General features: G+C 43.5%; 1 protein-coding gene across 1 annotated transcript in view; it reads left to right on the top strand.

Annotated features, from left to right (window-relative positions):
* rarab (retinoic acid receptor, alpha b) overlaps positions 1-10000 on the top strand; it is a 311388-nt gene that overhangs the window by 73119 nt on the left and 228269 nt on the right. Inside the window, exon 2 of the mRNA XM_063190000.1 lies at positions 6846-6930. The gene's annotated coding sequence lies outside the window, so the exon portion shown is untranslated. The remainder of the gene's footprint in view (positions 1-6845; positions 6931-10000) is intronic.

The following is a 10000-nucleotide window of genomic DNA, read 5'->3' as shown; positions in this document are numbered from 1 at the left end:
CCACCAGAGAGCTAGGGCCAGTACAGGGCTATTACACAGCCTGGCCTCCAGGCCCTGGGGGAAGGGGGGGAGAGACTGGGGGAGAGACTGGTGGAGGTTAGGGGGAGAGGAAGAGGGAGAGACAGAGATAAGGAAAGAGAATAGGGACTGTGAACGAGAGAGGGAGTGAGATGGAGGGACAGAGGGAATGGAGGATAGAGAGGGGGGATTAAAGGAGTGAAGGAGAGAGAGAGAGAGAGAGAGAGAGAGAGAGAGAGAGTAGAGGGAATGAAAAAGGGAAAGATGGACATCATGGAAGAGTAACACAGACTGAGGGAGAATGAGAGACAGAGAATGGAAGAAGAGAGAGAGAAAGAGAAGTGAATGAATGAATGAAGGAAGGAAGGAAGGAAGGAGAGAGAGAGACATAGCACAAAATGAAGGACAGAGGGAGAAGAGAAAGATGGCAAAAGCAAGGCCATGCCTTTTAATCAGAGATGGAGAACTACCTCACGAGTGAAGATCCCATGGGCACCTCCACAGAACTGATTGAGAGTAGGGAAAGTTGCATTGTAAAGTTTCTTTTCTCTTAAGATATTATTGTGGCAGGCCAAATTTCCCATGTAGTATTAAAAGGGGATTACATTCCCCTTCAATTCAGTCCGTTTTAACAAAGCTTAGGGAGTCTCAAAGAGTCATAAATAATAATGAGTTTTACTAATTCTCCTTGAAATGTCAAAACTGTGTTCACTTCCTCTAGTTTGGCTTTTGTTCTGCAAATGGGTTGCTAGTGGGTGTTGAGTCAAGTGGTCAGTGTTGCCAGATGTGTCTGATCAAATCCCGCCCAAAAGGTTCTCAAAAAACACCAAAATATGCTAAATTCCGCCCAATTTCAACAAATTAGATTGATTTCTATGGGTCCAAAAGTGCAGGGGGAAAAAAACGCCAAATGGCCGATTTACCCGTTTTTTTACCTGAAGACAGCCATCCCAAGTAGCCCAATTGCCAATCTGGCAACGCTGCAAGTGGTTATTTGAGGACAAGGTATTTCCTCCATAGCGTGCGTGCATTTCAGTTTTGCATCTGACAAGCGCTGTTCAAGTCTGTCATCGGGCTGTTCAGATCGGGCTTTCAACACTGCTCATCACCATCACTAAATCTGTCACCAAGCCTTTTTGATCACTTGATTTCTTTTGATTCATTAATTGCTTTGATGGTGTGTGTGTGTTTGCTTTGTAGGCCAATGTATTGTTAGTACGTGAAATGAAACCATTACCCCATTACGCGTTAATTCACTCTAACATCACCCCATTACATCTTCATTCACACTCTTCCAGCACAACACAACGCAGCGTTTCTCCTTCCATTGTTCTCAAACAGGCGTGGATGCGTGACCGAAGCCTGTTTAGTCATGTGTACCGTATACGCAAAGCTCTCAGCCCGTCTTGTCTCGCCGGCCGCCATCTTTGTCGCGCTTCGTCTTTCCATGACTGGAACAAATGAGTGAGTGATCATGAGGACGGGAGGCCACAGTACTGCACTGTACTGTACGGCGTGTACCATGTTAGCAGGGCCGTTGCATTAGGCATTTGGGCCCTAGGAAAAGAGGGACTTGTGGCCCTTTTCTTTTCTTCAAGCCATTGCGGAGGGGCCCGTTCAAGACAGATTTTAATAGCAGTGTCATTGCACTTTTAAGTCATGACAATATATGCCACACTCACAATTTTGCAATTGCTGTCATTTGAATACAAGTACATAACCAGGGGGGGCCCTTTCAGCCAGGGGGCCCTGGGCAATTGCCTCGTTTGCTTGCCTGTATGCTGGGGCCCATGCTGATGCCTTTGGCTGGAAGACTGGCGCGTGTGAGTCAGCAAGGCAGTGCAGTGCAGAGCAGAGCAGAGCAGAGCATGTAGGCTACAGTCAGTGTTGCCAGATTGGGCTGTTTCCCGCCCAATTGGGCTGCTTAGGATGGCCGTGTGCGGGTAAAAATGACATTTAGCAGAAAAACCCGCCCAATTTTTTGCCATAGAAATCAATAGAATTGGGCGGGATTTGAGCATTTTTTTGGGCTGGAAATCATCAGACTCATCTGGCAACCCTGGCTACAGTACTTATCTTCACAGGCTGGGAGATATTAGTGTCACGCCTGGCCTGCTTTTTTTGTTATTCAAATACACACCCTGTACACAGGCCAGCCGCCTACATGCCAGTTTTCTGTTCGTAGTGGAGGAAAGGTTTTCCCACCTCAACTGTGTGTGCATGTGCTCACTTTATTCTGTTTTTTTTTTTTTTTTTAATCTCATTTCCTCTGTCTTTTCTCTTTTTCATTGTATTATTCAGTTGCTGTTTCTTTCTTGTTGTGTTTCTCTCACTTAACCGTGCCCCTTCTCGAGCGTGCACACGCACACGCACACGCACACGCACACGCACACGCACACACACACGTCACACACACACACACACACACACACACACACACACACACACACACACACACACACACACACACACACACACACACACACACACACACACACACACACACACACACACACACACACACACACACACGTCACACACACACAGAAAAAAAATACTCCCAGGGAGATGGGGTCCAATGTGAGTGGAAGTGTAAATTTTGTGTGCGATGGTTTCACACCCTGCTCCATCACAATCACACCTTGCATCACCCAGTGTGTGTGCGTATGTGTGCGTATGTGTGCGTGTGTGTGCGTGTGTGTGTGTGTGTGTGTGTGTGTGTGTGTGTGTGTGTGTGTGTGTGTGTGTGTGTGTGTGTGTGTGTGTGTGTGTGTGTGTGTGTGTGTGTGTGTGTGTGTGTGTGTGTGTGTGTGTGTGTGTGTGTGGGTGGGTGGGTGGTTGGGAGACGTGACACCTTGTTTTTTCGTAACATTGGTTAAAAACCTACAAAACTGTTATTTTTCCTTTAAAAAACAAATGTCAATGAAAGAAGATGTGGTACATTATGTTTCATATTAGTCTTAGATGAGAAGAAACATTTTTGTTGAGATTTATGTAAAGGTTTATATGTCAAATATCCTGCGGTGTGACTGTAACATTAATGAAACCTGGAATATAATATATATATAAATTGACCAACAACATTTTGAATAATGTATGAAGCATTTGGCATGATTGCATAAATATTAACTTTATATTAAGATATGTGAATGTGAAAAAAAGTCAAGACCGTAAGATTAACTTCAAGTTCAATTTCGTAACACAAATTGCGTCCTGTGGGGTGACATGTATGTCAACGTTTGTGAACGGGCAGCTGCAAGGCCAACTACAAGGGTCTTAAAGACTGGCTCCTAACCAGTCAGTACCTCAGTTATTGGAGAGTGCTGTGGAAGCTTAAGGTGACTATTAACCTCTTAATATGTCTTCATATTGCAATGTTTCTGTCACGCAATGCTTAGGTTCATTTTATGGTGTCCTGTGGTGTGACTGCTCTTATAGAAGGAAAAAAAGTTATTTATAAATGAAAACACATATTAAGATTAAACACAATATCATTATCAAGTTAGCATGAGCTCAGATGTCAGTCATGTATACAAAAGGATTAAAATGGCCATAATGCAGTGAATTTCCTGTGGTGCGACTTAATTTTCCTGCGGTGTGACATGCCTATGCAATGTGTTGATGCAGGACACATTTTCTCAAAAATGGCAAAAATTAGGCGAAATTCCACGGACCACTAAGTGCTTTATTTTGTTCTATTTTTTTCCAATTTTTTCAATCAATTTTTTCAGGAATTGGAAAAACTTTTTTTTTTTTTGGCGTTATGCCCTTAAACGTCAACCACCCGTGTGTGTGTGTGGCAATGATGTGTGTGTGTGTGGCGATGGTGTGTGTGTGTGTGTGTGTGTGGCGATGGTGTGTGTGTGTGGTGATGGTGTGTGTGTGTGGCGATTGTGTGTGTGTGTGTGGCGATGGTGTGTGTGTGTGGTGATTGTGTGTGTGTGTGTGTGTGTGTGTGTGTGTGTGTGTGTGTGTGTGTGTGTGTGTGTGTGTGTGTGTGTGTGTGTGTGTGTATGTGTGTGTGTGTGTGCGTGTGTGTGTGTGTGTGTGTGTGTGTGTGTGTGTGTGTGTGTGTGTGTGTGTGTGTGTGTGTGTGTGTGTGTGTGTGTGTGTGTGTGTGTGTGTGTGTGTGTGTGTGTGTGTGTGTGTGTGTGTACACTCCTGAGTGACTCCTCTGAGTGACCCTCTCTGCTTAAAAGATGCTCTTCTATCATCACACTACTCCTCTGCTCCTCAAAAAAAAAAAAGCCTCACACAAACACTCCCACATCGGCCTGAGTAAAAAAGAAACTCTACTCCTAAAGGGGATTACCCATGTTTGTTTTCAGATTTTTTACAAGGTGGAAAAATTAACTGATCTTCATCAAGAAAGAATCAGATTGTGCGACAAAACTGACGTAGTGGGAGATTTAAAAAATGATCTGTTTACAATATTTTGGGAGCGAACCGATAGATGCCTGCAAAAACAGAAACCCCTGCGGCGATAATAACCGTAGTAATCACTTTCTTCACTTTGTCAATTTGGATCCAGCCCATCAGTCAGACTAACTTTCTTGACCCCAATATGTACTTACAATATGCCCAACTCCCATTTTTAGAGTGTAAGAGAGAAGACTCGAGGCACTCTACAGTGGAGCTAAAAGTCCTTTATAGTCTAGTCGTGATTTCATGAACCCAGAAATGTTGAGTACCCTAAAGTTTTATTGCAGAAATGTCATCTATAGGTCAAATGAAGGAGATTTAGCTTGGTTGCCTAAAGTTGCACTTTTGGGCAATTTGCATAATTAGCATAAATATATTGTTAAGGTAAGGACTACTACTGGTGAATAGGCTTGAAAACTTAATAATAGATATCACCTTGAACCTTTCTCAGTTGATTACTGATGTTGAATATAAAAAACATCCAATACATTTTTTTCTTCTCTTATCATCAGTGATCAACCAAGCTAAATCCCCTTTATTTGACCTATAGATGACATTTCTGCAATAAAACTTTAGGGTACTCAACATTTCTGGGTTCAGTATAGGGGCCTATGGGGATCACGACTAGACTATTAGCCCTTGCAATAAAGGACTTTTTCCTCCGCTTCCATTCTACTCGGATCTATTCGGATCTACTCTTTTATACTCAAACCTTGCTCTTCTGGACACCGCTAACCACCTGAAGATTTTTGATATCACCCACTGAAGCTGCAACTACTATTTTCAGTTTTTGTCATGTCTCGTCTGGCGTCTCATCTGACTGCTAATGTTTGTCATGCACAAGTGGGGTGAGCATTGATTGGCTGTGTGTTGCCAGGAGGGGTGGTGTTTGTGATGGTGCTGGCAGAAATGGCCTCTTGTGACTGGTTGCTGCCCTGCGGATCTCGTCTGTCTGTCTGTCTGTCTGTCTGTCTGTCTGTCTGTCTGTCTGTCAGTTTGTGGTTTAGAGATCAATTAGACACATGCTGTGTGTGCGTGTGCGTGTGCGTGTGCGTGTGCGTGTGTGTGTGTGTGTGTGTGTGAGTGTGTGTGTGTGTGTGTGCATGTGCGTGTGTGCATGCGTGCGAGCGAGCGTATATATGTGCGCACATGTGTGTGTGTGTGTGTCTGGGTGGGTGGGTGGGTGGGTTTTGTTGGTGTTGGTGATATCCAGCTCCACTGTTGTCACCCGAGGGAGGGCTGGCTCCTCTAAAGTACACAAGCCCTAGTCCCCTCGACAGCCAGCAGCCACCTTCACTGCTGCCATTGAACACACACACACACACACACACACACACACACACACACACACACACACACACACACACACACACACACACACACACACACACACACACACACACACACACACACACACACACACACACACACACACACACACACACACACACACACACACACACGCACGCGCGCACACACTCACACGCACACGCACACAGAAAAAAACCCTCAACAGCCAGCAGCCACCTTCACTGCTGCCATTGAACACACACGCACACGCACACACACGCACACGCACAAGCAAACACACACACACACACACACTGCTGCCATTGAAGGATACTTGTCAGGACAAATCAAGGTTTGAAATACGAGGTCACAAGGACAGTTGTAAATAGCAGTCAGATGTACTGTATACAACAATGGACAAGGGCTGACTGTGAACAGAAGAAGTGTGCCATGGTGTGACAGAGTAGCAAAATATTGAATTCGTTTTTTTGTGTGATTAATGACGGTGTTGCATACATCACGTGTCATTACTTGTGTTTTAGTGTTTGGCTTCATTTGTGTGCATTTATTTTTGGAAACTATAATGTGTTCTGCCTATTGAAAGACACCACACACGCACACGCACACGCACACACACGCACGCATGCACGCACACACACACACGAGGAGGGAAAAGGGCCCGATAGACACTTTCCCGTCACGATATCACTCAGCCCTAATCTCTTTTACAAGGGTGTCCTAGCAAGATGCTTGCTGAACACCTTACATTTCTTACAACCAAATACGAATAAGTGTCCTGGTGTATGAATTTATTTCTGTTTACATGCATACGGTATCTGCTGTGAAGGTGCTGTGAAGGTGCGATGAACGTGCTGCATTTCTTTCATTAATCTCTCTTCTCTTCTCTTCTCTTCTCTTCTCTTCTCTTCTCTTCTCTTCTCTTCTCTTCTCTTCTCTTTCTTTTCTTTTCTTTTCTTTTCTTTTCTTTTCTTTTCTCTTCTCTTCTCTTCTCTTCTCTTCTCTTCTCTTCTCTTCTCTTCTCTTCTCTTCTCTTCTCTTCTCTTCTCTTCTCTTCTCTTCTCTTCTCTTCTCTTCTCTTCTCTTCCGTTCTCTAGAGGGGCTGTTGGACCTGCATGGCGGCTGTAGTACCCAGGCGAATAGGAGCACTCTGATCATACCCACTGGGGCCCAAAACTACAGGTACAGCCACGGTATACAGTGTGTGTGTGTGTGTGTGTGTGTGTGTGTGTGTGTGTGTGTGTGTGTGTGTGTGTGTGTGTGTGTGTGTGTGTGTGTGTGTGTGTGTGTGTGTGTGTGTGTGTGTGTGTGTGTGTGTGTGTGTGTGTGTGTGTGTGTGTGTATTAGTCGAATTGAAATGTATTCTACGTTGTTCCTCACTTGTGTGTTCTTAGAAAGAATTTCAGCTAATGGACTCTTCCGGAAGCAGAATAATTATTTCACAATCTGAAATGAGTGACAGTGCGAAATCCCTTCCCTGGCTCTGTCTAACTGTCTCTTTCATTCGTTCATTCTTTTCGTCTATCCTCTCTCTCTCTCTCTCTCTCTCTCTCTCTCTCTCTCTCTCTCTCTCTCTCTCTCTCTCTCTCTCTCTCTCTCTCTCTCGCTCTCTCTCTCTCTCGCTCTCTCTCGCTCTTCTCACTGTGGGGGATTTGACTGAGTAAACAGATACACATATATTGTTTTAACCTAAGCTCAGTTATTAAAGCCAGATGAAGATGTGTTTTTCCATCACACACACACACACACACACACACACAAACACACACACACACACACACACACACACACACACACACACACACACACACACACACACACACACACACACACACACACACACACACACACACACACACACACACACACACACACACAATGTACTGGGCTACTGTTTTTTTCTACATAGAGTATGTTAAGTGTTTGTTATGGTAGGATGTGTGTATTGTATGTCTGTGTGTGTTTTGGCATGTTGCCATATGGGTGTGCATTGTTTTCATTTTTTCTGATGTGTTTTTGGGAACACCGTCTTTTTGCTCTGTTACTTAGAACCAGTGATTTTAGACTTGCATCGTTTATTTTACATAGTCAGAACTAGGGGTCGACCGATACAGGTTTTTTAATGGCCGATGCGATACCGATTTTTTTTTTCATCACCCTTGGCCGATATCTGTTTTCCGATACCCGATATTTGGGGCCGATATGGTTTAAAAAAAGGTTAAAAAATGACAAATATTCCTGGTCTCAAGTTAAAAAATAAACATTCCTTTAACATTATCAAATTGAGGTAGAAGTTGTAACATTTAAACACCCGCTCTAACAATCAAGTAATGTCTAACAATCAAGTAATAAAAAAAAGTGTCTTGGTGCTTTTAAAAAATCCTGAATGACATAAAATAATAAATATTGCGTATTGCCCGATATCGGTCTATCCTTAGTCAGAACATAGTCAGAAGTCATATAACTTTTTTTAATCACAGTTGCCTGGACCCTGTTTCTCGAAGACATCGTTGCTAACCAGTTAGCAACTTAGTGGGTTGCCAATGGGAAATTGCATTGCAACCAAGTAAGTTGCTAACTTATTTAGCAACAACGCTGTCGAGAAAAGCACTCCAAGTCACTTGTGAATGGACACCTACACATCTATTGCAACCTTCAAGAAGAAAGTAAAGACTCTCCACTTTCGTGACTATCTACTAGACTAATGCTTGAGCTGCCCTAGCCCCAGGCCAGACTCTTGACATGATGTGTGTGTGTGCTTGTACTCTACTTTCAAAAAAAAAAAACCTTAACTTTGCATCTGCACTGACTGTTCTGTATATTTCCTGTGCAATTTGTGTCTGCCAGTGATGTTGGCTATGATTATGTCCTCCTTTGTAAGTCGCTTTGGTTATAAAGCGTCTGCCATGCGCAATGTAATGTAATGTAATGTAATGCATGTCAGCATACTGCACCTCTGCTTAAGGACCTCTCGTCCTATTTAGCTCAAAAGGTCTCTCCCTGTCTTTCTTTCTCTTCCTGTCTGGAATTCAAATGGATGTTTTTGATTCAAATTCAAAGTGGTTCATTAGCATGGCAAATATACTGTAATTGTGTTGACATTTGTGTTGTCAAAGCATTTGCAACAGGGATGCAAATTCAAGACAGAAACCCAGAAGTAAAGGCAACTAGATCACACTCTCTGCTCGCTCTCTCAATTCAGTACAGTACATGTCTCCCTCTCTGTTTCTCTCTCTCTCTCTCTCTCTCTCTCTCTCTCTCTCTCTCTCTCTCTCTCTCTCTCTCCCTTTCACTGGCTGTCATCAGTAAGACCCACTTCTCTTCTCTTCTCTTCTCTTCTCTTCTCTGCTCCTGAGCTCTAGCAGGATTTGCTGCCTCTCCTTTGAAGTCCTCTCAGCAGCAGTTAAATGCCGTCCGCTCGGCTCTCGGCTCTCGGCTCTGCTCTCGGCTCGTTCCCAGCAGTGGTGCTGTGGAGCTGGGGGAGGAGGAGGAGGAGGAGGAGGCCGAGTGGCTGTCAGCGCTAAAGAGCCATCACTGTTACATTAGAGAGGGGACTGAGTGGACTGTTTGTCCACTCTCTTACTGCTTTGGCACGCCTCCTATTCACACTTTGGGCATGAATGTCAAGCTGTGGACTCACAGTAGCAAGGAGATAATTATTCCGTAACTGGAGTAAAAAGGCCGGTAACATACATAGAGTGATATGACTGGGATGGTCTGTAGGGTGTGTGGATCCCATTGTATCAGTTCGTCTGGCCTGAGGCTTTATTTTATGGATCGTTGACGTTTTTTTTAGTCAGATAGTGCAACCACAACTAATGCTACTATTGTGTGGATTAATGTTTTTTTTTATGGGATTATCTGAGAAGCATATTCATTGCTTGTACATTATTTATTATAACTTATATTTTTATTATTACTTATTTATTATTTATATATTATTACAAATTATGAAATAATTTATGGGTGTTGCAACCTCTGACATCTTCTACTAAAAAAAACACATCAACGACCCACGGGTATCAATTATTGCCTTTGCTGATAGAACTCCATTATGAAACAAGGACAAGACACTGGTAAGGTGAAACGCCTTGACCAATTATTTAAAATGGTCTTTATTTATAGTGGCATGTCCAAAAATGACACGGTGTGATGTGCAGAGGCTTGGGCCCTCTTATTTACCTTCGCCAAGGAGGTTGTGTTTTCGGTCACAAAAGTACAATATCCATGTACCCTAACCGGAACCATCGTG

This window comes from Engraulis encrasicolus, chromosome 2 (assembly GCF_034702125.1).
Source record: "Engraulis encrasicolus isolate BLACKSEA-1 chromosome 2, IST_EnEncr_1.0, whole genome shotgun sequence".
Classification (NCBI taxonomy): Eukaryota; Metazoa; Chordata; class Actinopteri; order Clupeiformes; family Engraulidae; genus Engraulis; species Engraulis encrasicolus.
This window is presented reverse-complemented; position numbering and strand designations above follow the sequence as displayed.